The sequence below is a fragment of the Excalfactoria chinensis genome, chromosome 5 (genome assembly GCF_039878825.1).
Source record: "Excalfactoria chinensis isolate bCotChi1 chromosome 5, bCotChi1.hap2, whole genome shotgun sequence".
Taxonomy (NCBI): domain Eukaryota; kingdom Metazoa; phylum Chordata; class Aves; order Galliformes; family Phasianidae; genus Excalfactoria; species Excalfactoria chinensis.
In genome coordinates, this window is record NC_092829.1 from 47,415,906 (window position 1) to 47,442,369 (window position 26,464).

The following is a 26,464-nucleotide window of genomic DNA, read 5'->3' on the forward strand; positions in this document are numbered from 1 at the left end:
CCGCGCATCGCCTTTGTCGCGCTCCCCACAACGGTCCTCCGCGTGCCGGGGACAGTTGGGACCGCTTCCGGGCGCAGTCCTTCTCGAACGATCCGGAGCACGAGGCACAGAATCGTCCCTCCGTGAGGGAGGATTAGTCCGCCTAAACGAAAATTGCACCAAATTTGCACGGTCTGCGGGGCAGAAGTGGCGAATTGGAGGATAAGATCTTTCCGGAAGATTCCAAGCTTTGAGGTATGGCTGTGGGAAGCAGAGCAGAGCAGCAGTATTGGTAAGGACCTGGAGCCTGGAGAGGTGCTTCTGCCTCCTGAGGGTTGGCTGTCTCCCATGGAGAGATAAACGTTTGGTTTGCAAACTTCTGTGCGAAAAGATTGATGTATTACAAGCAATATTCAGTTACAGTCAGATTGAACTCCAAGTCCGTTTGATTATAAACTTGGAAACTGAAGTGTGATGCTACGTATTTAGTCCATTAGCATATCTGAATTCAAACGACTCTTGAGAGAACTCCCAAAGGCAATGCCTTGTGTTCAGGAAGAGCCAATAGTCACCATGGACATACTGGTTGCTGTACATCACGTGGAGCTGCCAGAATGCTGTGTAACACAGGATGAACTTTCTCTGATGTTTCTGTGAAAATGAGGTGCTTTTTCAGATGCTTGTCAACCCACACTGTTGAGCTTGTAGCAAAAATTTGCTGTGTGCATCCAGATAAATTGTGTACGTGAAGTGGATTCAACAATGATCCTCTGCAATTAATTTGTGCATGGACAGTGTGCCTCACTATTGCTACCACAAGGAGTTTGATGCATCACAGCTCCTTTCTGTGAACGTGTGTGATTTATCTAGAAACGCTCCAGTGTTCAACACTTAAAAATTGTCAGCTCTAATGTCAGAACAGAAGAAAAATGGCAGAAGCTATGCTGCAATCAATTCTCTGCTGGCATAGAATATGTTAGTGACATTATATGAGAGTCTTATATAAAAATTGCCTTTCTGCCACATGACTTAAGGAATATTTATGTCAAGGAGAGCGGGATCTGGAAGCTTCAAGCTGTTTCTTACCATCCTTGTTTATTGACTATGTGGGCGTCAGTGCAGAAAATGTAGGAGTGCCATCTTCATGTGATCAGGAGATGAAGTTGCTCAACTCAGGTAAGAAATTCCCTTTGAAAGAAGGGAAACCCCTTCTCATTATGGTTCAACTTATTGGTATTTAGGAGCGTTCTGAAAATCCCATGTGCAAATGAAATATAAAGAAGATCCATACATGAAAAGGGAATTACCTGGGTAAATGTTCTATTTGAAACTGTGTTGTTATTGTTATTTAAGGGATAAAATCCAGAGGCAGGACTGAATATAATCTATATATAATACAAAGTAATACTGTAGCACTTGACCTGCACATGTTAGGTCTAAATGTGAAAGGTGGTGGGGTTGAGCACAGTTGAGGCTGGACATCCTTGATTTGTTAAGAGCTGGTTAGAACATTACCATGCAGCAGGGAAAAGTTGCTCTGAGGTTTTCCACTGTTGCTCCATAGATTATTTTAAAAGGTGTGGGGGAGGGTTGTTTTGTTTTGTTTGTGTGTGTGTGTGCACTTGCGTGTGTATGGAAAACAGAAGAGAATTCTGTATTAGAGATCCGTGTTTGATAATGTGAATTGGAAAAGTCAAGCACAAGAAAACTTGTTTCACAGCTTGCAGTTGTGTTGAGCATCACTAGGCGGAAGAATTAAGTTGCAAGCTTCAAATTGGATAAACTGCTGGTCCTCACCTGTAAGGACTTTCTATGTTGCTATGACATCAGGGTATTTTAAGTAGCAATCCTATTCTTCTATATAAATTTGCAGCAGTAAGGAAAAAGTCATTAATTGTTGTGGAGAAAGTCTGATGCTCATTTGCTTGGGATAGGAGGCACTGCTGTTGCTTTGCAAAGATGAAAGTTGATGATTAAAGTAACCAAGGTAAAATAATTTTAGGTCTACTAAATAGTGATTCCATGGCAACAGTGTTCCTTTCTCTACCCTCCCCTTTGTAGTCAAACTGCTGCTCCACTCTCTAACTGGTGTGTGGTATGGGGATGCAGATCTGTTTCAGGATGGTGAATCCAGGTTTTATAATAGGCATCAGATAAGCAAGGAAAAAACATAATGGGCCGAGTTTGCCAATGCCATAAATACTGCATTGAGGAAGAATAAACCTGGGAGCACCTAAGACATGGTCAATGTGACTGACTATGGCTCCTAGTTATAGTCAGATCTCGCCAGGCAGCAGCAGCAGCCAAGTTCAGGAAGTACCCCAGCTGGCTGTAATGCTTCTCTGAAGGGGAAGTTTTCTGGATGAATGTAGGTTTAGATCTTCATCTTGCTTTAACAACGTGCACTCTCACCAGGAAGAGGAATTTTAGCAATCCCAGTATTAGTGTTACTGAGGTAACTGGGAGGTCCTATGCCCAAGATCCAGACAAATTAGGCCTAAAAATATACAATAAAGGCATACAATACAGTAATAAATAGTTGCACATGTATAATGTGTAATTCTTTATAGATTCCATTAATGTGATTCCTTTTGCACCTGCTTTGTTGTTGTTGTTGTTGTTTTTGCATACTTAAACATTAATATGTTAAATTCTGATGATTTTTATTTGACTTGAAGAAGCAGGCTTTTGTTTTAATTAAGTAATTTGAAAAATATTTGTTTGTGTATGTATTTATACAGTGCTGATTTTGTCATAGTTTAGATGAGAAATGCATCTTGTAGAGTCTTGTTTTAAGCTTGGATTGGAAGGAATGTATGGGTGAGTGCTGAAAACCAATGTTTTTATTGCACTTTCATGTATATTTTTGAAGTCTAAGCCTAAGGATGTAGTGATTATTGCAGGACTGTATCTATGTTGTTAATGACTACTAATAGCTCAAAAACCAAAATATGAAATGCCACTTAATGGTACACTTCTTAATGGCTGCATAAGATGTAAAATTACAGAATATTCAGTTTTTTTACTTCTAGGTGGTACAAGGATATACCTAATGTTTTAATTGTTTGCATAATATTAAAGAAGAATCTAGAACTTTTAGCCAATAGCAACATTAAAATCTTTCTCATTCAGATTACAACAAAAAATACTTGGTAATCTAGCAGAAGCTGTACTATTTGGCTTTTTTTTAAGATTTCATCCTACAACAGTGCCCTGAAACAACCCATTTTGCTGCCACCTTCTTTGCAGAATAAGAAATGCAAACTCTGTGGCTTTGCAGGCAGCAAAAGTTTGTGCTTGAAATTAAGCAATTGCAATATTCACATTTCAGTTTGTTTGTTTGTTTTGGTTGGTTTCAAAGTAGTTCTTGTCTGGTCCTATAGACTCAAATAGCATTAATAGGTGCAGTGCATTTATTTTTTTTTAAGCAGCAATCCTGTTTTCCTGTTCCAAGACTGTTCTGTGACGTAAACAAAAGTGTACTAATTAGGAATGACAGAGAGATTTCCTTCAAAATTACACCTCTGATCTAAACTGAAATGGTAACATCCCACACAGCAAACATGATTCTTCTATTTCTCCCTGTGGCCTCTTTGATGTAGCTATTTTAAAACAGCAAGACAGCTCAGAAAGGCAAATCTGACAGAGGACCCGTACAGAACACCTAAAAGCAAATTCTTGTGATAATTTCTTAAGTTTTCTTTAGGATGAAACTCTATTCTATGGTATATAGTACTTGTTTACACCAGGTCACATTCAAAGCATTTGTTTCCTCCCAAAATGACTACCTAAGTATATCTCGTTAGCCTGAAAACCCTTGAGATTCAGGTTAACTGTTTAAATTTCATCCTGGAATTCTTCTGTATTTTATTCCTAAACCTGCCTTTCACTGCTTTCTAATCCAAAACAATTTGGATAGCTCTCTACTCTGCTGTCTGTCTTGTGAGGACTACTTCCTTAGGTTCTGAGCTCCTCTATGGCTTGGATTAAATGTTCAGAGTCCATTACTCAGCAGTTTGGATTCGATTAAGTATTTACTATTCCTGTGTTTGTATTACAAGATTCGGTAGGCTTTTTCAGTGCTTTACTGATCTGTCCCAAAACTCTGGCAGAGTATGGAAAAAAGTGATGCTTATGGTATTATCATCACATTATTGTATCCAACTCACTATTGCTTTGTGATACAATGATGAAAACTCTGCTGTGGAAAACTCTTTCCCCTGACTACCACTTTTACTCCCATAGAATTTTTTTTATATCTATCTACAATATGTCATTTGACAGTTTCTCTGACCTTTGGCTCCAAAGCCTGTAGAACAGGTCAGCCTACCGAGACCCTTGCAAGGCATGCAGTATAGACTTTCTGAGCTGAAGCGACAGGTTGGAGGGTTGGGGGGGAGGGGGGGGAGAAAGAAAGAAAAAGGAATATGACAAAAAATAGGGAAGAAGGGATTTTTTTCAAATTAAATATTACATTCAGGCCTGAAATAGAGTTAGCAATTTAAAGCTTAATCTTTCATTTACCAATAACCCTAACTTTATTTAGAAATAAAATGAAAGAAAATAGAAAGGCATATGTGAACATATTTGCATTTGTCACTAGGAAATCCCATGCTGTGCTATTATAGATTCATTTTCAGTAACAGTTTAATAATTTTAGAGATCACTATTATATCCTGAATTTATTGATATTATTAGCAGTATGTGTGGCCACATAATTTATAACTTGAAGGATAAAAATACATTGCTACAAGGATACCAACTGTATTTCTGCTTAGCACTCCAATTTGCCCCCATGTACAGGAATTTTAAAATAAATTGTGAGACAGTGAATTACTCAGTTATAATTTTGTGATGTTAAAAAGCATTTCAATTTGTGCACATATCAAACTTAATGTGATTTAGTGCAATATAAAAATATGCATAGAAATGAAAGTGAATGTTTTGTGAGGTTGGCCAGAAGACAAATAGAGGAAAATAAAGTCAACAAAAAATGGGAAGATTAAAAAAAAATATGCAGACCTCATACTGTATGGTTCAGCTTATCTAAATAAGAAATGGCTTATTTACCTCTGAAATTACTCAGAATATGGTGGTATGTAAGTGTTTGACTAACGTGAAAAGAATCTGAGTCAAAGCTTTATCTGTACTGATTCCTCAAGCTGTATCTCCACCTTCCAGAGATCCCAGTAAATCACTAATTGTTTTCTTATCCCTTTCTCTGAAGTTGTTGCAGTTTGCAATTTGTACTAGATAACCATTCATGTTTTCTCGACTATGTCTTCCATAATCAAATGGTATTTCATAATTACAATGCACTTGAAAGTGTAAGTAAGGTAATGGTTCCATGTACTACTCAGAAACATTGCTAGTTTTCCTCTATTTGTTCATTTACGTTTTTAAATCAAGCACCAAGCTAACATTCCTGGGCTCTAGAATGGATATTCTCTTTAGTTCTGAACAAATATTACTGATGCAGTTTTTGCTAGTCTTTATAAGAATCTTCCTTCTGCTTTTGTGAAGGTTAGCAATTCTCTTCCTTTCTACAGCACAATAAATTTTGCCAGTAGCACACCTATCAACACGTCATTATTTGGACACGTCTGTTCTGAAATCCAGCGCAGCAGCAAACAATTGTATCTACTTCAAAAAATAACACTACTGTTGCTAGTGTCAATTGTAATAACAGTATGAGCTGCTCTCAGAATACTAAATAATGGGCTGTTGAATACTTAAGATTTGGAACTATTTGGAAGAAGCATGAATCTGAATGGCCTCAAGTTCTAAAATAAATGTAAAATAAATGTGAAATTTTTCTGATTTTAAGATTATTGTCAGGTGGTCAAGATTGATTAAAATAATGAGGCTAATAAGAATTGTTACCGCTCAGTTTAGCCACTACCTACATTTGATCTCGCATTCTGAAACTTTTCAGTTTTGAACAGTGATGATGCCCGCTTGATTTATTTCAGATGGACTGCTAAGTCACACCCGTGTTTCCAATCTCTCTCTCTCTCTCTCTCTTTTTTTTTTTTTTTTTTACAGTGAATAATAGAGAAAAACAGATTTCCAGAAAATGAAAGGAATTTATTGATACACAACAGCACAGCCTAATTATTAGGTTTTTGATGCTTACATTGAGATTTATTATTACCTCATAGTGCCTACTAGTAAGGTATTTGTATATCTTGTTTATAACTAAAACAACATGGACTAAGATAGAAGGATTCAAAGGTTAGGCTTTTGCTCAAACTTTGTAGCCCTCACAGATTCCTTTGCTATTGAGCTAATCTGAGAAAACCTAAAACTACTCTTAACACATCAATTTTTTGTTGTTGTTCAGAACGTCCATAGACATAGCTCACTCTGAAATTGTTGGCACAGTGAATGCAGAGTGTAAAATAACAAAACGTAATAGTTATTCTCATAATTAAAATCTGAGTAGGAAACTGCACGGGGGTAAAAGTGACATTTAGCCTTTGAAAGGGACCGTGGTTGAAAAGGATTGATCTAAATTAAATTACAGTGAGTAATGTCAGTTTATAATCCTACATTTCAAGGTCTACTTCTTCTAAAAAAAAAAGAAAACAAATACCATAAACCTTATTCTAAAAGTGATTTTTCATCAGAGGAGTAACAAAAGGGTAACAAACGTAGCTACGTTTACTTTATTGAAAACAGTAGGAATAATGCATTTAGTCACAGCGATGTTATTGTGTTATCTAGTGATAACATGCTGAGTACACCACAGCAATTCTTGGTAATTCCTTATTCATTAGGTAATGCAGTGGTATAATTCCTTATTATTAACTTTACAGAGACAAATGATTTTTTGACAATGGAAGATTTTTATTTTTGTTTTCTAGCAAGTGGCTCTGAACAACATATAAAACTATTAATCATATTTATTTTATCATAGCATAAAGCAATCATAGAAAGGCTAGGTTTGAAAGATACCTCAAGGATCATTAAGTTTCAATCTCCCTACCAAAGGTGGTGTTGCCAGCTGCTAGATGAAGTACTAGATCAGATTGCCCAGGGCCTCATCCAATTCAAACACCTCCAGGGATGGGGCATCCACAACCTCTCTGAGCAACCTGTTCCAATACCTCACCACTTTCTCAGTAAAAAAAAACTTCCTCCTGACATCTAATATAAATCTAATCTCCTTTATTTTAAAACCATTCCCCCCTGTCCTATCACTATCCATGTAAAAAGTTGATTTCCCTCATGTTCATAAACTCCCTTTAAGTATTGGAAGGCCATAATGAGTTCTCCCCACAGACTTCTCTTTTCCAGTCTGAACAAGCCTGTCTTATAGGAAAATGCTTCAGGCCTTGGATCTTCTTCATGGTCCTCCTCTCAACCTTCTCTAAAAGATCCACATCTTTCATGTTTTGGATGTCCCAGTAGTCCAGATGGGCCCTCATGAGGGCAAAATAGAGAGGAATAATCTCCTCCCTCACAGCACTGGTCACCTCTCTTCCAATTGATCCCAGGATACCATTGGCCTTCAGAATGCAAGTGCACATTGCTGGCTCATGTTAAGTTTTTCATCACCCCGGACCTGCAAGTCTTTCTCAGCAGAGCTACTCTCAAGGAGTTCTCCCAGTTTGTAATACATATCTGGGATTACCTCAATCCAAGTGTAAAACTTGCACTTTGCATTACTGAACCTCATTACGTTTGCAATTATGTTCATATTTTGTTTCTCTCTTCAGAGTATTCTGGCAACTTCCAGCATTGTACGTTTTCTAAAGTTTACTTCAAACCACACATTACTCAGGGATCTCTTTGTTTTTGAAAAATAGGTATTCTTACATTCACAGGGATTTACTTCTCCATTTTTTTGAAGGGAAAATGTGAGGAAAAGTAAAATGCAAACCCTCTTTTGGGAATTCAGGTATGCTAAAGTGCAGTATTAACAAAAGCCAGGTTATATTCACTGGCTTTACTTTTCTAAGCTCTTTGTGAGCAGAATGCTCAGTATCAGAGAATAACTAAACTCCCAAGTGCATAAAATGTCTGCCTGCTGAGAATTACAGATGGGTGGCAGCTTCCCCTAACCAGCTGTCTCAGCAGGGATTATACATTTAGGGACTAACTTCTGCACAGAAAGTCTTTATACTTAGAAGTCCTATTGAAATATCTGGCCTAGGATAAAAGTCCTATTTATTAAATCCTTCTGTCAAAGAAAAGTGCTTGGGTCTTCTCCAAATTCTTCATAATGCTGAGTTTGCACTGTATCTCCCAGTGAAGTAAAAGAAAAAAACAAGTCGTGAGACAAGGATTAGGTCCAGTATGTGTGTGACTTTGAGTTTGCTTGAAACTCTGATGGTGTCTAATTTTCAAGAGCAATTGTAATGACTCAGTTTCTTCAACTTGCACTCTCACTTCTGAGGAGGCTATGGCTTCAAGTGTCTGAAATTAAGAGCGAAGTGAGCTCACTTTAAGGAAAGAGTTTCTCTTACCTTAAAAAGATACCACCTTGCTTATGAAAACTGACTTTGGGCAAGTAGTTCAAAGCTTCTGAGTCAATGAAGCAAGTAGAAAATATGAAGTGGAGAAGAGCTTTCTGGTGCTCGAAATCACTGTGGAGTAAGATGTCTATTTAAAACAATTTGTGAATCCTCATACTCTTTCATAATAGATTTCTTAGGTTCTTTCCTTGACCAGGTGGTAGTGTTTTGTGTGGTATCTAAAACTCTCTTTAAAGCTAAAATTGATACATCTTTCCTTTTCTTAAAGTATTCTGGCTTGTACCAGGCAGATCAACTCTGCAAGATCAAGTAGGGCTAAAAAAAAAACAAAACAAAACAGCATTCTAGTAAGAGTTGATTTTTAACACTAACCAATAGAGCTAAACAGAAAGCAAAAGCGAAGTTATGAGGAATCCTCTGTATCTTGTTGACTTTCTTAAAGACCAAAGTAGTAACCTTAATTTGTGTATCTGAAAACTTCTTCACATCTGGTTTTCATTACAGATATATTGTATACTAAGAGGAAAACTAGTTAACTTGAACAAAACATACTTTCCTAATTAAAAACAAAAACAAACAAACAAACAAAACATTACAGAAGTCTAAACATCCTTTGTGTTGTTTCATTTATAAATTGTGGGGCTTGAAATAGCACAACCAATAGGAAACATGAGTAATATCAATGCTTGTATCTGATGTTAAAATTGTTCTGTGATGAAATTTTGCACCAGGTCCTCCCCACAATATCTGCACCAATCACAAAAGTATTGTGGTATTTGATGGATTAGATTGAAATAATATGTATAGCCTGTATGTCTGATCTGGGTAGAAATGTGTCAAGCCATAATTATATCCCTGTAAAGAATCACAGCTCCTAGTCATGATTCTACACATAATGGTCCTACCTTTGTTTTTTCTGTCTTTTCCTTAACAACTGTTCATCTACTTCTCAGTCAAACTGAGAGCTTCCAAATGAGAGAAAGAAGTAAAGACAGGAAGGAGGCTCCTAATCCAGCTTTTCTGGAAGTGTAGTGAAGGAAGGAAGAGAAATTATATAGAATGATAGAGACTAGCAGAGAATTATGGGTTTGCTTTAATTTACGCAAACTTAAAATGTCTCCTTGTTCATCCTTGGATCTTTCTTCCTTCTTACACAGAAAAAAGGAGTACATTAAATGCTGCCAAAATGAGAACAGTTCTTTTTTCATGCTAGATTAGTGCATTACAAAATGTGCAGTACAAACTGCAGAATAAACCATTTTCAAAGCATCATGTTTTAGTTTAATGGAATTATAATAAGAGCAATGTACTGGTTCCGGGTTCAAACATGCTGAGGAAGAAACTGTGTTCCATTGAAGAGATTTGTGCTTAACAAGTGATTCCATAAGACTGAAACTGGAGAAGCTAGTTCTACATATTATGTAAAGAATGTATATAATGTTGCTGCTAATTGGAATTAAGACTGGAGATACTCATCCCTATATTTCTTCTGTTTTAGCCTGTTTCTTCTGGAATCCTTGAAGATAAAAAAGAAACCAGACTTGCCATCCTGATTAAAAAAAAAAAAAATAATTAAAATTATAATAATAATAAAAAATATATATAGATGCATTTTGTACTTAAATGGTATTTTAAGTAGGAAAAGGACAATAAGCCACCTGTAAAAAAAAAAAAACAACAACAACAAAAACAAAAAAAAAAAACAAACAAAAATAAACAGAGATTTCATATCATCTTAGAGAAAATATTTTTGAAGCACACATATTGAAATTTATACTGTATTCATAATTAAAACTATGAATTTTAAAGGCAAAAAGGTTTTTCTACTTTTCCATTAGCACATATGGAACTCCAGTGTTTGTTGTTCTCCTCTGTGTAATACAGGTCTTAAACTGTCATATTTGAAACTACAGTGTAGTTTAAAGACAGAGAAAAGAACATCAGCACAAACTGATTTGAACTAGATTTCAATAAATTAATTCACATCCTCACCAACAGAATAGTGAAATTTATGTCTGATTCTAGAGGTCAAAGCTGCCCAGGTTAATTCCATGACAAATATATAAACAATAATTTCTCCAAACAATTTGTGTTCTTACTCTATTCTTATTCTACTAGCCACACATATATTTAGAAGAATATAACAATAAACTGTCAACTGGAAATAGACATGGAAATCTGAATGCAGAAAGATTTATTCTTACTTGATGTAAGCTATCCCTACGATTTTTCATCCTTAGGGTGCTTACTCTACCCACAGATGTTTCAGGCTAGCACAGATAAAATGAAATATAATCTATACTGTTGAAATGTAATAGCATAATTTGTAACTAAAATTATGTAAGCTATTTGCCTATAGGAAGAGAAACTGGGAGAAAAATATGACATACCATAATCCACCAGATAGATTTCATCTGTTTCTTTGTTCCCTTTCTTTGCTATTATTATTTTTTTTTTTCTCTTCAGTATGCCTCTCTTTGTCCTAGAATAAATACTTGAATTGCTGGTTAACTATATGAATAAAGGAGAGTTTAATCTAACTAAACTGGAAGTGATTTACAAAAGTGCATTTGCTCATCTTCTTTACAGAGAAAGAGAATTGCTGCTTTAACATTTAAGTACATGACATTTAGGAGTACATTAAAGACAACTACAATCCTGTATTTTGGCAAAGAAAATGGAAATAATTAACATGAGCATACAGTGATACAATTTAAGTTTCTCAGGACAAAAGTATCTTTTTTTTAGTTTTGCTGTTAGCAATAGGAATACAATCTGAGGAAATAATTGGCCAAGAAAGTGATTACACTTACTTTGCATAGTGGGGAGCAATTTTGTCATGGAGCTACATGTAATGAATGGCAAATACTGTGTTATCCAATTTTATGAAACTGCTGGAGCACAGGTTAAGGTAATTCAGCAGTGCTATGGGGAGGGGTGGAACTTGGCTCCACTTCTCCCCGATCTCATTTAAGGGCTGATAACCACTAAGGCAGGATCTTTTCCTCTGGAGATCACTCCTTTGTGGAGTTTTCTGCAAACCTTCAGCATCAGTGAGCGTTTTCCCCTTGTCTTTCTATCACAATAATTTTTTATATGAAACATCTTGTTAAGCCTCTATTTACCTGTTAAAAAACAAACAAACAAAAAAACACTTTAAATACTTCTAGACTTGTAGGAGAAAGACTGCTGGGAGTGTTAAAAATCTTTACAATTGTAGCTGTTTTATTCTTGTCTGTGGACAGCAGTATCTACCTTTCAGAAAGAGAAGATATTTTGGCACCTGCATCTAGCAAATACTGTTTTCAGCAGGCCTTGCCAGTTGTGTTTTGGGAGCAGACCTTGCCAATTCTGAGTGAAGAGAAAACCACAGAAAAATGTTAATGTTCTTTTAAAGAGAAAAAAAATCAGTTAATTTTCTTGCCATATGCACAGATTTGAAGATTTCTCTGCAGTTAAGGGAGATATACACCTAGTTTAATCCCTTTGGTTTTGCAGCATGGGAATTTTAAAAAATGAATATATGTGTGTAGGTTGTGGTAGACAGGGTTTTTTTGTTGTTGTTTTTTTTTTGTTTGCTTGTTTGTTTTTGTTTGTTTGTTTTTTAATTTACTTTTGTTTGTAGATTATACTCTTTTAGGCAAAGAGGGTTGAATTATGGAGAGTTTCAAATTCTTGAGTGTAGTAAAAAGGGGAAAAATGTATCTTTTGAGCAAAGGATAATTAACTCATGCATTCTCTAAGGGAGAGAAATGAGTGAGAAGTGTACCTGAAGACAGGTAAGAGATTTTGTAAGGATCTGGTACAGCTTCCCGCAATTCATAAAGCCATCGAAACTACTCTTAGGGAGGAAGGTTTTTCTCACAAGGGCAGAGTGTATATGGTGGAAATTTGTTAATACTTGCTGCATGCCTGCCATAGAACATCCTGAGTTGGAAGGGACTTATAAGGATCATTGAATCCAACCCCTTGCTCCACACACAAAATTAAATCTCTGAGTGCCTCCTTGAACTCCAGCAGCTTGGAGCCACGATCATTGTCATGGGGAGCTCTTCTGCCTTAGAGCACGGCCTTATTTTCCATGAATTTTCCCTATTAAAATCAAACAAATGAATTTCAATTTATGTTTCTAATAAAGATTGACCTTTGAGTATGAATACATCACCAAAAAAAAAAAAAAAAAAAAAAAAAAAAAAAAAAAAAAAACACAAACGTAACAGAATCAACAGCAATTATACAAATTTCCAAAAGGCAACAGGTTCCCAATACTATTTCTAACTGATAATGAGAAGAGGCATGTACTTAAGACTAAATATTAGAGAGCTTATCTTAGTCTATAAAAACTGCATTTCTTTCTTAATATATTGTCTTGAAACTTATAAAAAGTGTATTTCATGCATTATTTTTTTTGTCCTGTACTCCGCTAATCTATTAAGAGTTTAGTGTGTTTTTTCCTTATCACTTCCCTCAATCACACGTCAACATTTGTCAAAGCTATAAAAAATTGTGTAAATTGTGCAAAAATTGATGTTTTCAGAGGCAGCTCTCTGGTGTTTAATGCTCTTCATCCAGTTTGCTCATGGAAATTTCAGTGGCACTGATGGAGATAAGTTTAGGCAGGCCTCCTTTGTTTCGCAGTCTCCAGGTCCTTCTCTCAGGAGGCATCCAGAGTCATACTGTGTCAGGAGAATGGTGAGAATTGGTATTTTCAGGAAATCTGGTGATGTGTCCTAAGAGATTGGAAACAGCTGTTTGAGTGCGTCTCATAATTCCTATATTTCTACAAATTCTTCTAGCTTGAAGTCAGATGCATCTAATTTAAAAGCTCATGCTACTGTTTCGTAGCTGCTGCTTTTGATGTTACCAGTTGCTATAACTTGCAACATAGTGACAGCCACAAAGTCCTTGGTGACTACAGGTTTGTTACAGCACTTTGCATTTATGTTTATCCCGAAGGGTACCAAAGTGTTTCATGTACCAGGCACACAGCAGTTGCTACACCTACCAGTGAATTAGACACCACTGGGGTGGAATACAGCAGATGTTTAACAGCATAAAGGAATATTACACAACGGTTTGAGGAGAGAAAGTGAAAAATATCAAAATGGCACAACAGAAGGAATTTAGGAAAGCAGACTCTGATTGGTCCCCGCAGTTTACAAGCTCTCCACCTATATTATATTGCAAACCAATATACATTTATTTTTTTTTAACTGCATTAGCTTAGAAGTTTTCTTAGCCATAATACAGCCAAATAGAGAGAAATGAGAATTTAACACATTATGTTAAGAAATAATAAATCAAGCCTTTAAAATTAATTCAGTAGCAGTAATCTATCTGAAATTATCCTCTGCATGAGTCAGGCACTGATTTTCATAGTTTATAGTAATAACAAATGATTCTAAACTGATTAGTGATTTGTTCAACATTACGCTTATGTACTGCTTACATTACTTACTGCAAGTTAATTTTTGTGGGCTTTTTTATTCCTTCAGTTAACCATAAGAGGTTGCATTGGACTTTGTTATTGCTGCTTAGTGGTGGTTTGGTGTTGTTTTTCTTTGCCTATTATGGGTACATCTTAAAAAGTATGTATATATATATATATATAAAAATTAAAAATACAGGAGGAAAAAAAAATTGTCTGTACTTGAATAATCACAGAATGGCTCAAGTTGGAAGGGGCCTCAGGGATTGTCAGGCTCCAACTCCTCTGCGGCAGGGCTGCCAACCTCCCCATTTAATACTAGACCAGGCTGCCTAGGTCCCTGTCCAAACTAACTTCGGACACCTCCAAGTATGGGGCATCTACAACCTCTCAGGGGAACCTGTTCCAGCACCTCATCACTCTCTTGGTAAAGAACTTCCCACTGACAGCCAACCTAAATCTTCCCTCCTTCAAATTAAAACTATTTCCACTTGTCCTTCCATTACCTACTGTTGAATAGAGTTGACTCCCTCCTGTTTGTAGGAATACAAAATACTGCTGCTACTGAAATAAGCATAAGAACCATGAATTATGCATATTAAAAGATAAAGTAATCTGTGTATATTATGGACAGCAGTAGTAATTCATAGTGAGGAAGGATTACTTTTCTGCATCCTTCTCATTCTGACTGTTTTAAAGGCAAGATAGAAAACTGCTAGAAAAAGATATAGTCATTTAGGAGTAATCATCATAATTCAGCACTTGTGTTCCTAAGAAGGAAGTTTATGCATTTTAATATCAACGCTACCTGGGTCTTCAAGTTGTACAAATATCTGAAGTTAGTTGAAGGGCAGATATGCTTATTCTGAATTCACAATTCACCCTGAGATTTGCCTCTGACTGAATTTCTTACATTGTATGATATGAGGAATCAGAACATCAATCACTCTGCTTGATGCTGTTTAAAGTCACTTGTTATGATTATTAATGATCATGCTCAGAATGCCATTATAATATGAAGACAATTAATTTTGTACTCTGAAATAGCAGAAGCTAAGTACTTTGCAGTTTCAAAGTTCAAAATAAAGGAATAATATAGGAGAAACTCTGTTTTATAGTTACTGATGATTTTGATTGTTTGCTTCTTTCAGCAAGGGAAGATACTGCATAAAGAGCATACAAACTTCATCCAGTTTTGACGGAACTACTGGTTTTCCATAATTGATTAGAAATACCATTAATTTTTTCTTGAACTTTACAAATGCTTCATTGATAAGATATTCTTATGTATTATTAAAACACCTTCCTATTACTGTTAGGTGTTATTATGACACCTATTTCAGAAATTAGAATTATATGACTACACAGATTTCTAAAGGATTTGAAAGGGACTCCTTTCTAGACGTATTTTTAAAGAAAACAATTTGCTAAGTCACAAGCAAAATAAAGGGATACGAAGATCACTGAATATCTGTTTGAAAGTTCTTTGATTCTGACTTTGCATCCTAATTTAGTAAAAGTATTGATAGATAATACAAAAATATTTGCCATCTGATGGACAAGGAAAGTTAATAAGGAAGTCCTAGCACAAGTTAAGCCATTATTTGCAATTGAGCAGATCTATAGCAAGTTTGACATCATTAGTAATGAAGTAATCCCCTGCACTTGCTTAGTACCTTTCATTCAAGTCAATGAATTTTGAAGTTATTAATTCTCTGAGCTATCTCACAACTGAGAATAAAATGTGACTCAATGATGGACAAATGCTTGACCACCTCAATAAACATTCACTTTCAAACAGTAGAGCAGAATGATCAAACTAAGTCAGTTATCAATTCGATGCTTTAAGGTTATTTATTCATTTATATACTGAGTGAATATACAACTTCAGAGGCTCATATTGGAAGGTCCTGTGTATAGTCTGGTGTAACCCAGATCTACAGGCCTCATGGCAGCTATAAAAGCTGTGAAATGTGTAGAAGAAGACCAAAAGATCTTATAAGGAGTCATCCAGGAAGCCAATCAAACACCCAGATGCCACCGTGGAAATGCAAATTTGAGAGCTTTCCATCTGGGATCTTGCATCTGCCAAATTTGTCACATAAGTGGTCACAGCAGTTAGGCTCTGTGCTCCAGATGAGAGGAAAAGGCACCAAAGGGAGTCATTTACCACCCTGCAATCAACAGGAAAATGCTGTGCCAGCTGAAAGTGTAATCACATCTACAGCAATGTGCTTATGAACTCTGAAAATGCTCAATAAAATAAGAGCAGTCTGTAGAATATAAAGAAATAAAACACATTTCACATGGACATCAAATTATGTGGTAATGTTTAGGATTAAAAATCTTCATTAGTCATAAGTTGTTTTTTTTGTGTGTTTGTTTTTTTTTTTTTTTTAAACAGAAAAAATAGAAATAATTAAAAAACAAACAAAAAAACCAACAGTAAAACTATTCCAAATTTCTTGGCTTGATTACATAATTGTTATTGTTTCTTCACAGGTAGTTCAACTGTTGGTGAAAGCATTTGCTCTTCAATCTCTTTAAAGAGAAAAGCTAAATATAAATTCTATTTTTTTTCTTATTTTCTACCAAGTATTTTGTTTGATTGGTCAAAGAATAAGACTTGAGGAAAAATCAATGTGCAACTATTGCCAAAAGGAAATAAATAAATAAATAAATAAATTCAGGGGTAAAAACCATTTTTGCTTCTTTCAGCATTTTTCTGTGAAGTGGTTAATGAGACAACATGTAAAACCATCAGCCAACCTGAGGTGACACTGAGATGTATATATACCTTAAGTAAAATGAAACACTGTCTACCTTTTCCTATAAACTGAGCTGGGAACTTGTCTTGTCGAATTTCTGCACAGCCACTTGGTACATCAAACTTAATTGTACAGGACAGTATTGTATGCACAAACAAGCAAACCAGACCTTTATGGATATTATTAGCAAAAAGAACAGAGTATAACCTCCAGAAACCAGGAAACGCATTATGAATGAAAGTGATAGACAGATAGTCATCTAGAATGTTTCTAAAAAAAATAGTTAGAAAATACAGGTTATATTATATACATGTTTAATATTATGGACCCATTTGATAAAATTAGCAATAGAACTATATTCATTGGCAAGGGAATTTGTTGAACCGCTTTTACCGCTTAGCAATAAACCAAAAACAGCCTGAAAAGTTTTTTTCTTAAAGACATCCTAATTCTTTCTTATTTTTCTCAGAAAAAGATTTTCTAAAGATATGGAGGTTTACCTGAACTGACCCTGATAGACCATGAGACACACTGTGATACAACTAATGCATGTTAATGAGGTTTCCGTATGAATTCCATTCATTATTCTTGATAAAGTATAGCCTTGGGATGACAGGAAATTGGGAAAGCTACAGAGTAACAAATCATCCCACTCCTTCTGGCTGTTTGTTCCTGTAGTTCATTAATTTATATAGCAAATCTGGAAAATATCAATATATCATCAATATTAATGTAGTACCACTATGGGTGTAAAATATTTATCTAAGACAGCTGGTAATGATGTTCTTCTGTCACTGTTCTTTATATCAGAACCCTTTTAGCATGAGATGTTTTTTCCTGGAATGACTATGTATTTGCTTTTTCTTTTCTAACAAAGTCCACCTGTGCCTTTTTTACTGGTTTTACGTGGATACAGTGTGTCTATACAGGATGAAACCACTTTAGAAGTGCCAGGGTTATGCAGGCAAGTTGCACATCTGACATAACTGAGCAATAGGTTTTTGTAAGTATGGAGGACAATGAACTCTTTTTGTTTCCTCAGATTAGGGATTCCACTTACAATTCCCGGAGCTTAGCAGACCATATTTTGGCTAGTTTTCCAGACCATATGGCACTAAAGGGCAACACTAATTGGCATGCATCCTTGGCCAGTTTGTCCAAATATTTATTTATTTTCCATCATGGCTATTAAATAAATGAGGCTGAATTGCATTGTGTTGAAAATTCAGCAAACGAGACAAAATGCAAGCAAGCTTCTTATTAATTTACAGTAATGTACCTATGGAATTTCTGCAAGAATTTTCCTTGCTATATATCAGGGGTAAAATTGTCTGGAGAAGAGAAGGTTCTGTCAGTCTCTACAACTACCTGAAAAGAGACTGTAGTCTGGTGAGAGTTGGCTTCTTACTTCAGATTACTAGCAACCAGATAAGAGCTAATGGCTTTAGGTTGTACAGGGGGAGGTTCAGATTGAAAATTAGGCAAAAATTGTTCTTAGAAAAAGTGGCCAGACATTGGAACAGGAAGCCCAGAGAGGTGGTGGAGGTGTTCTCTGGAGGTGTTCAAGAAGCATGTAGATGTCACACTGAGGGTATGGTTTAGTGGTATGGTGGTGATGGATTAGTGGTTGGACTAGATGACGTTAGTGGTCTTTCCAACCCTAATGATTCTATAATAATACACAATTTCACATGTAAACTGTAAGATCTTGAAAAGCACTGTCTGAAATGGAAGAGTGTGTAAAGCTTCAGCTATGGATATATTCAGGTTCTGAAAGCCCCAAGATGAAAAAAGGCAGAAGCACTAAATCATCAGACTATGACCTTAAAGTTTCACAAACCAGGGACAACTGCAGTTTGAGTGCTTATCTCATAGACTTCATACTTTAAGTTATGATGAAAATGTCTGGGGAGATGGACACAACTTAGAGGCTGCTTGAACCACACAGTTTTTGTGTTTGTATTCTGGAGCTGTTATTAACGTTCTTATAATTAGTTGAAGAGAAAGAAACAAAGGGCCCCAATTTTATGGCAACAAATGAAGCAAACCTTTATGAAACAGCCTGCCTTCAAATGATTTTCAACACTCTGCGTTCCCTGTTTCTGTTCATTATTTCTTAAAACCTTTCCCCGTAACCAACACAATTTCAATTAAATATTCTATCTTACACACTAAAAGAAATTCTATGTATGATGGAACCTCTTCCTGCCTATGAAACTTATTTAAAAGCACCTTTTAAATCCTTCAAGTGTGCCTTATGCAGATAAGCTATTCAATTACTCCTTCTATTAAATTCAGAAAGAGCAAAGAAAAGGAATATGGTTGATAAACTTTTAAGGAGCAGAAGATGACTTGCATGTTGTGATCTGAACTATTTGAATCACCTGGCCATTTGTACAGTCACAAGTGCACAGATGTTGCCTGGCAGATTGGCAGGCAAGTTCAAGTCCAATGGGCTTCCAATGGACAGGGCATAACATCAAAACGATTTTCTCTGCAATAACCTTAAGCCTTCTATGCTCAGCAGTTTGTTAGTATGAGCATTAAGAAATCAGTTTTGCAAGAAGATAACTGAGTGTAATAGGAAAATCAACTAGTAGACAACAACAGGCTTTGTTCTCTATCTGTGAATAGGTCTTCCCATATTCATGGGTTTGGAGTTATTCTGATGCTAAATGATGCATAGAGATTTTATATGCATGTATTTATAGCACACCATGTTAGCATGGTAGTTCAATGTATGGTAGACAAGTTCAGTATGTACTCTCCACCTGTAGTCACAAGATCTTAATCAAAGATTTCTGATGAACTCATCAAAACGAGAAAATTTCACAGTCAAACATTACAGCAAACCATAATAACCCTTTCCCCTTTCAGTAAAGAAAACTCTTTACAGAAAAATGTATAGGACAATTAAAATGTTCAAGCTAGAAGCTGAGAACAGTTTTTTAACACTGAGTATCAAATATGATTTATATATTTATATTTTGTTTTTATAAATTTATATATTTAATATTGAAATATTTATTTCCCACAGAAGTAAATGAAAATTATAATTTTAAATGGAACATAAAACTCAAAGAATACAGACATAAAAACTGATGTGAATTAAAATATATAGTTTGTCTAAAAACTTGTACACTTTATTTCTATAAATAAACATTTAATCACACACTGATTCTGTCTTTGAAAAAGCCAATGTATCATATGCTTTTGCTGTCCAAGTGGAGGAGGTAAAGGTATTTCATGACTTATTTTCTGGTTTTACAAGAATAGATTGGAGAAATCTTTTTCAATAATCACTTCTGCATGCTAACTCATTTTTGAGATTTACTACAAGGAAACACAGAAGAAAACAAATGCATCTAAAGGGCTATTCCTTTCTTTAATAAAGATTTGCATAATACTGTTAACACTGATTTATTAACATTCGTGTATTTTTTTCACTTTTCAGAAAAAAACTGTTTTTACAAGGAAACTGTTCAACATTCTGGCTTTATCAAGTGTAACATTTAAAATATAAATATGTGAATTTGCCTTACATTATGTTCAATTTTCTTAATAGAAAATGGAAGACAAAATCAGATAGGCTTTGTAACATGTCTAGATTTCTAAAAACCTGAATCCTAGACCAATTAGTTGACAAAGAAGTTAATTTCCAGATCAAGGACCCTCATAGATAATCTGCCAGCTTCCTTCTTATTTAGACAGAGAGCCTGACAGTTGAGTGTCTACTGCTTTCTTCAAGTATCTACGTCCTAAAATGTTAGGGAATTTACAGACTAAAATGAACACCATTAATTTCATCAGGGAAATTTTAGCAAATCAATGTAGATAATTTAACTTGTATCCTGAAAATATAGCATTCATAATGGTATTTTCCTTCAATAATGTGAAACACTCCGTTTACAGTGATAAGCACCACAGAACTTCAATTTAAATGATTATTTATTTTTGTAGTCACAGTAAGTTTTTAGCAGCATTGAGTACAGACTCAGGACTCATTTACACTGAAAAACTACCTGTTATATAATTTTCCCTGAACTATCAGATACAGATAATAATCAGACTAGGGAGTTTCCTAGTAATGACCTTGACCTGTGCTTCAGGAAGGCAGTGCACTTCCCAACAGATAAAGTCTGGCTGACATATAGGGTCCTCTGTTTCTCCCAGAGGGTAGTTGCCTGTGACAATTACCCTTCTTTCCATCTTTGCAGAGGCAGTCTTGTGGTATGGAGCCAACCACCTTACCCTAGATAACCTTGTTTTGTATTCTTTGCTGTTCAGAGCCATGTGTTAAGTGTTAAGCCAATGTATCAAAATGCATACAATTGTTTGCCATCATTTAAGATAGCACTGCCCTCCCCATACCCTAGCTTCAGTTGACAGTGTTAATAGCACAACTACTCAGTTGTTGCTGAGGAATGGGTGCATGCCTCAGCTGCTTCTCAGGGAAGAGCTGCTGTCTTTAAATTGTAGGGAGGGAGTGGATCACATTGCAAGCTGTACTGGGCCACGCGCAGCCTGTGGGTTAGACATGCATACCTAAATTAAAGCAAATATTCTAAAAGTTTAAATTACTAATTTTTCAGTTGCAATTAATATATGAAACAAACATCCTTCTGGTCTATTTTCTCCAATTATAGTCTATGTTTTTCCAATTCAGTAGTTTATTCTCGTTCATCAAAACATTTAGCAATGTTTCTTTCAGAGTCAATAACTACAAATATTTCTCTAAAGTTTTCCAATTTGTAAGGTGCAAGGATTCATATACCTAAAACACATGGGTGTATGGGTTATTTAAGTTTTCTTTAGGCTAACGGTAAATAGATGTAATATCTGCGTAAGGATCTTTGGAGTCATATCTGAAATACAACACAGTGTAATACCAATGTATTTCTGTTTCTGTTGATACTAGGCACACTGCAAATTCTTTAAGAACAGTTTTAGGAAATTATATAAAAAAATATCTCTTATAGCTAATGCCTTGTTAAAAAGAAAGGAAAGTGAGCTAAGAAGAGTAATAACTTCTGTACAGATGTTTTACTTTTTTTTTTTTTTAAAGATGATAATGATTTCTGTCTTTCATTCTATTACCAGATATGAGGAGGCAGAAAACACAATAACAACTTTAAAAATTCTTACTGTTCTGTCTGCCTTCATCAGAAAAGTTTGATTTTCCTATATTTTTTATCACTTTTTGGAGGAAAATTTGCTAGAAGAGAAGAAGGCTGGTAGTCCAGTCCCAGGCTCAAAATAACAAGATTTTGATACTATCTTCACTGCTGAAGCTAGTATATGTTGTTATCTACAAAATAATTTCCAACTAAAGTCTGCCAGATCTTTATTTCCATAAAGGAAATTGTATAGCATATTAAATTTCATTTGAAAGCTGCATCACAATCTCAGACTGTTCCTATCATGCTGTAGTATTGCATTTGTTTTGTTATCCAGCAAAGTTCACAAATACACGTGTTTTAAATGTTTGGAAAACTAACTTTATAAATCAGAGCTCAGATAGTATTTATTTTCTATGAAGATTATCTGTCTTCTTCCCTATGCTTCATTCAATCAAACAACCCAACACATTAATAATCTTGCCTCTGACAACAGTGAAAAACTATTTAAAATTCCTTTCATGTGAAAGCTGTTGTCTGATCATTAATCATGTTTAGTTGCACCTGCAATTATTTTTTTCACATCTTTAGTATGCCAATTTTATTGCAGTGACTGCTCTCAAGGGGTTTATAATAGTGATTAAAGTAATATTAATTGTTGCATTCATTTCAGAATTACTTAATTGTCAATGTGATCTAAGGTGATGCTGGGAAATGTCAAGGTTTCCACAAGTATAATAAGTTAGGTTAAAATTTTACGAACTTGCTTAAAACTGATTTCCAGAAGTAAGAATGTTTGTGTCTAGTCTCAGGATAAAACAAACAAACAAAAAAACCCATATATATATATATATAAACAACCATAATATCTTTTGTTTTGTTTTTCTTCATTGGAAAGAATTTCCATAGCACGTTGTGTAGTCTTGATGTCGTCTCTATTTCCATAGAAGTCTGTACCTTCTCATCTTGCAAAGTCCTTTACAAATAGCTGTTAAAATCTGAGTGTAGGTAGTGGCTGATATAGTAAAAGAATTGATCACATTAGGAATGCAGGCATATAGCCATGTTGAATAAGGGGGAATACTAAGGGAAGAGTCCGATACAATCAAGTATTAGCTTTACATGTTTGCTATTTCCAAGCAGAGCCTAGGGGGATTTTTGGACTTTTGTTGCTGTCATTGTTGCCAATAGTGTAAGTAAGTCCATTCATTTTTAAAGGAAAAGTCATTCTTTCCATCTTAATCATTACTACAACATTTATCAGATCTCTGAAATATGACGTACTTAAAAAAGAAAAACAAAATACTCTTGTTTGAAGCAGACTGCTCATAAATACTGTTGCAAAATTTTATAATTAAGCAGTAAGCTTTATAATATTATGCAGTATAGATGTATCAGCTTGCTGCATGACTCTCAGTGGGCTTTGTCCTACTATGAAACTCAAGTAGCTTATTCATGGACTTATGTAGGGGAAGTCTGAAATTGATTTCAGTCTATAACAGACATAATATGATACGAGATCACAAGGGGTTGGGAGGATTCTCTAAATTCCAAAGTTTTTTTCTATTACCTCAGATATGTTTTTGTTTATTTGTTTCTTTGTTTTGGTAATTTTGACCAAAATACGTCGATATAGATGCAAAATAGATTGATGTTGCAGATTGGGTAGTTAGAGTGGAAAGTGCAGTGAATGACATCCCATATTGTCTGTAATTCTATGTCCTTTGAATAAAGAAAAGTGAATGGCTTGAAATAAGTGAATTCATTTTATCAGTAACATAAAAGAGCTTTATTAGTAGCACACAATGCAATAATAGATAATTCTTAACATGGACTGTAGGTAAAATGAAATGAATTATCCAGTTCATCTACTCAGGGAATCTGATGAGGAGGCTTCAGTGGACCTGATTTAGTTTCTACTTGTTTTAGTTCTTCAAGATAGAGTTTGTCTGTTTAATTGACAGGTGTCCCTAAATGTATAACTATTTGAAAATAGTATTTATTGAATTATACTCAAATGTCTGTTCCTGAAGGGGACTTGAGTATTAAATCTTGGCTCATATTAACTTCTATCAGGCTAGCAAGTATCCAGCAAGTGTCTGTGTCCAACAGTTGATTCCTACATAAAAAGATAGAATCATAGAATTGCTCATGTTTGAAAAGACCTTAAATTTCATCAAGTCCAACTACAAACTAACCATACTACCCTACTCTAACAGCCCTCCAAGAAATCATGTCCCTAAGCACCACATCCAAAATGTTTTTAAACACATTCAGGGATGGTGACTCAACCACCTCCCCGGGGAGCCTATTCCAGTGCTTCACCACCCTTTATAGAAAGAAGTTTTTCTTTATATCCAACATAAACCTCCTCTGGTGCAGCTTGAGGCCATCCTGTCACCAGTGAGAAGGGACCAACCCCACTCTTCCTGCAGTCATCTTTCAGGTATTTGAGGAGAGCAATCAGGTCTCCCCTCAGCCCCTTTAGTCCCCCAGACTAAACAGCCCTAGTTCCTTCAGTCTCTCTTCATAGGGAATATTTGCCATGCCCTTCACAAGCCTTTTTGCCCTTCTTGGGACCTGCTCCAGCACTTCAGTGTCCTTTATATACTAAGTTACAGTGACAATTGTGTCTATTTACAGATATATCAGAAGTGAAAATTTTGGACTTCCTTCTTGTTCATGATCCTTGTTATGCTAATTTATTGGTATTTCAGAAGTAGTAAAATAATCTGTGTTTGTGGATACTAACATAAAGCTGCAATTTTTTCAAAAAAGTGTTTACACTTTGGAATATTTCTTCCCAGACCAGTCTGTAGGCAGCATCATATTCCCAAGGTTAACAAACTGTAGTAAGCGCAATCTGGCAGTAATTACTGATATCTACTGTTCCCTTCAGCTTCACTCCTGGTGATGCTAGAAATGTCTGGGATTTTCGTCTGAAGTAGCTGGAGTGCTACCAGAGATACTGTTCTTCTCAGTTCTCTCATTTAGCCTGGACTTTCTCTTCTTCCTTCATATCTAGAACAGAAATATTTGTAGCTCTAAAATACTGATGATTTAATCCACATAAATATATAGTGTAATTTGAACCTTTTGCTTTATTTAAATTTTAAAAATAGACAAATTTCTGTATATGTTCAAACATTTATCTTCCACATTAGCTCACATGATGAATCCACAAGTTGATTCCCCCTATGAAATGGTAAAACTAAATATAACAAAATTGTTAATGACAAACAATTGTTACTAAAAAACCAAGGCAGGAAATTCCTGTGGTAATTTAGGTTTGTTTCAAACACTAAGTGTTTAGTCTAGGAAAATTCAGACCTCCAATATTGAGATTATTATAAGAAATGAAGAACTCATATTTTTGGAGTTCATTCTTAAGCCAAGTTTGAATTTTCTTATCATGAGTAGAATAAATGCAATTTGGAGGCACAACAACACAACAAAAAACTAGAACACTGAATTTAATCTTATCCTAAGATTCAGAATTTTTATTATGAGTTGCACTCAAGCACGTTATGAAGGGAGAAAGACTACTAAAAGTATTATTATGAAAAAAAATATTAGCTATTCAGAAATGATGTGATTTTAAACCTTTCTCTGTGTAGGGGAACTGTTAGGTGACACCTTGAAGTGGTGATTGAGCACCTGGTGAAGAGGTGCAGCTGGCCCAGGAAGTGCAGGCAAATTGCACCTGTGCTCCCCGTGAGACCAGAATGGTTGGTCCCAGGGTGGAGCTACTCTGAACTTATATAAGGGCCAGACACTGAAGAGAACGAAACTATTAGCCTACATATGAATACTTTGCTTGGTATTGCCAAGAACGTGTCAAAAGTAGTTTACCTTCTTTGTGAGCAGACCACTATAGTTTGCTTATTCTACTCTTATCTTTTCTGATGCAAATTTCTTAGCTTTGTAGCTGAAAATATCATAAAATAAAAACTGTATTATCTGAACTGTAAATCTATCTAATTCTGCAGTTTAACAGTTTAGGAAGATAACAGTGCTTAACAAAAAATCTAGTATTTTATTTGTTCTCTCATTGTTAAAAAGATCTGAGGAGGGAAAGATGATTAAGATTCTACATACTCTTTTGCCCAAATTTCTGCCAGTTGTCTTGAATAACAAATATATACTTGTCTTCAGGGTGCTTTTTTTCAGAGAAATTTATCTTATTTTCAAACCTCTGAGAACTCTGATTTGTTGATTCTCAGTAAGATACTACAGTTGGGATGGAGAATTACGTATATTTTGATGAGCTGCTTTATATTCTTGTGTTTCTTATTGAAAGAAGCTAAAAAAAAAAGCTTCTTTAACTTTTTGGAAAATAGAAATTGCCAATTTTTTTATCAACTCCTATCTACTCGCTTGGCTCTTAAATAAATGTATACCATGTTTTACGTAGATTTCTTAACCTGTTTGTTACATACCTTACAGAATGATAAATTTGCAGTTTTAGGGCTATGAAACGATTATGGTTTGAATTCCTGGGAAATGATGATAAAAAGAAGACAGCTTTCATCTATTCTTTGGACTTCTATTTGGCTGCTTAATTAATGGGCAATTTTTAAATTCCATCAACATGCAGTAATTTCTAAGGAATACTGTAGAAGGGATAAAATTCCTATAGATGTTAATTAATTTAGGTGACTTTATTACATCTACAGAACACTGGGTCTTGAA

At 35.2% G+C, this 26,464-nt stretch overlaps 1 long non-coding RNA gene across 3 annotated transcripts in view; it reads left to right on the forward strand.

Annotated features, from left to right (window-relative positions):
* Positions 1–1,030: 1,030 nt before the first annotated feature.
* LOC140253343 (uncharacterized) overlaps positions 1,031–26,464 on the forward strand; it is a 259,237-nt gene continuing 233,803 nt past the window's right edge. For 2 of the 3 annotated variants that reach the window (XR_011903823.1, XR_011903822.1), the window contains exon 1: positions 1,070–1,155. This is a non-coding gene — a long non-coding RNA (uncharacterized lncRNA). Of the gene's footprint in view, positions 1,156–26,464 lie in introns of all 3 variants that reach the window. The other variant, XR_011903824.1, reaches the window with a different exon arrangement.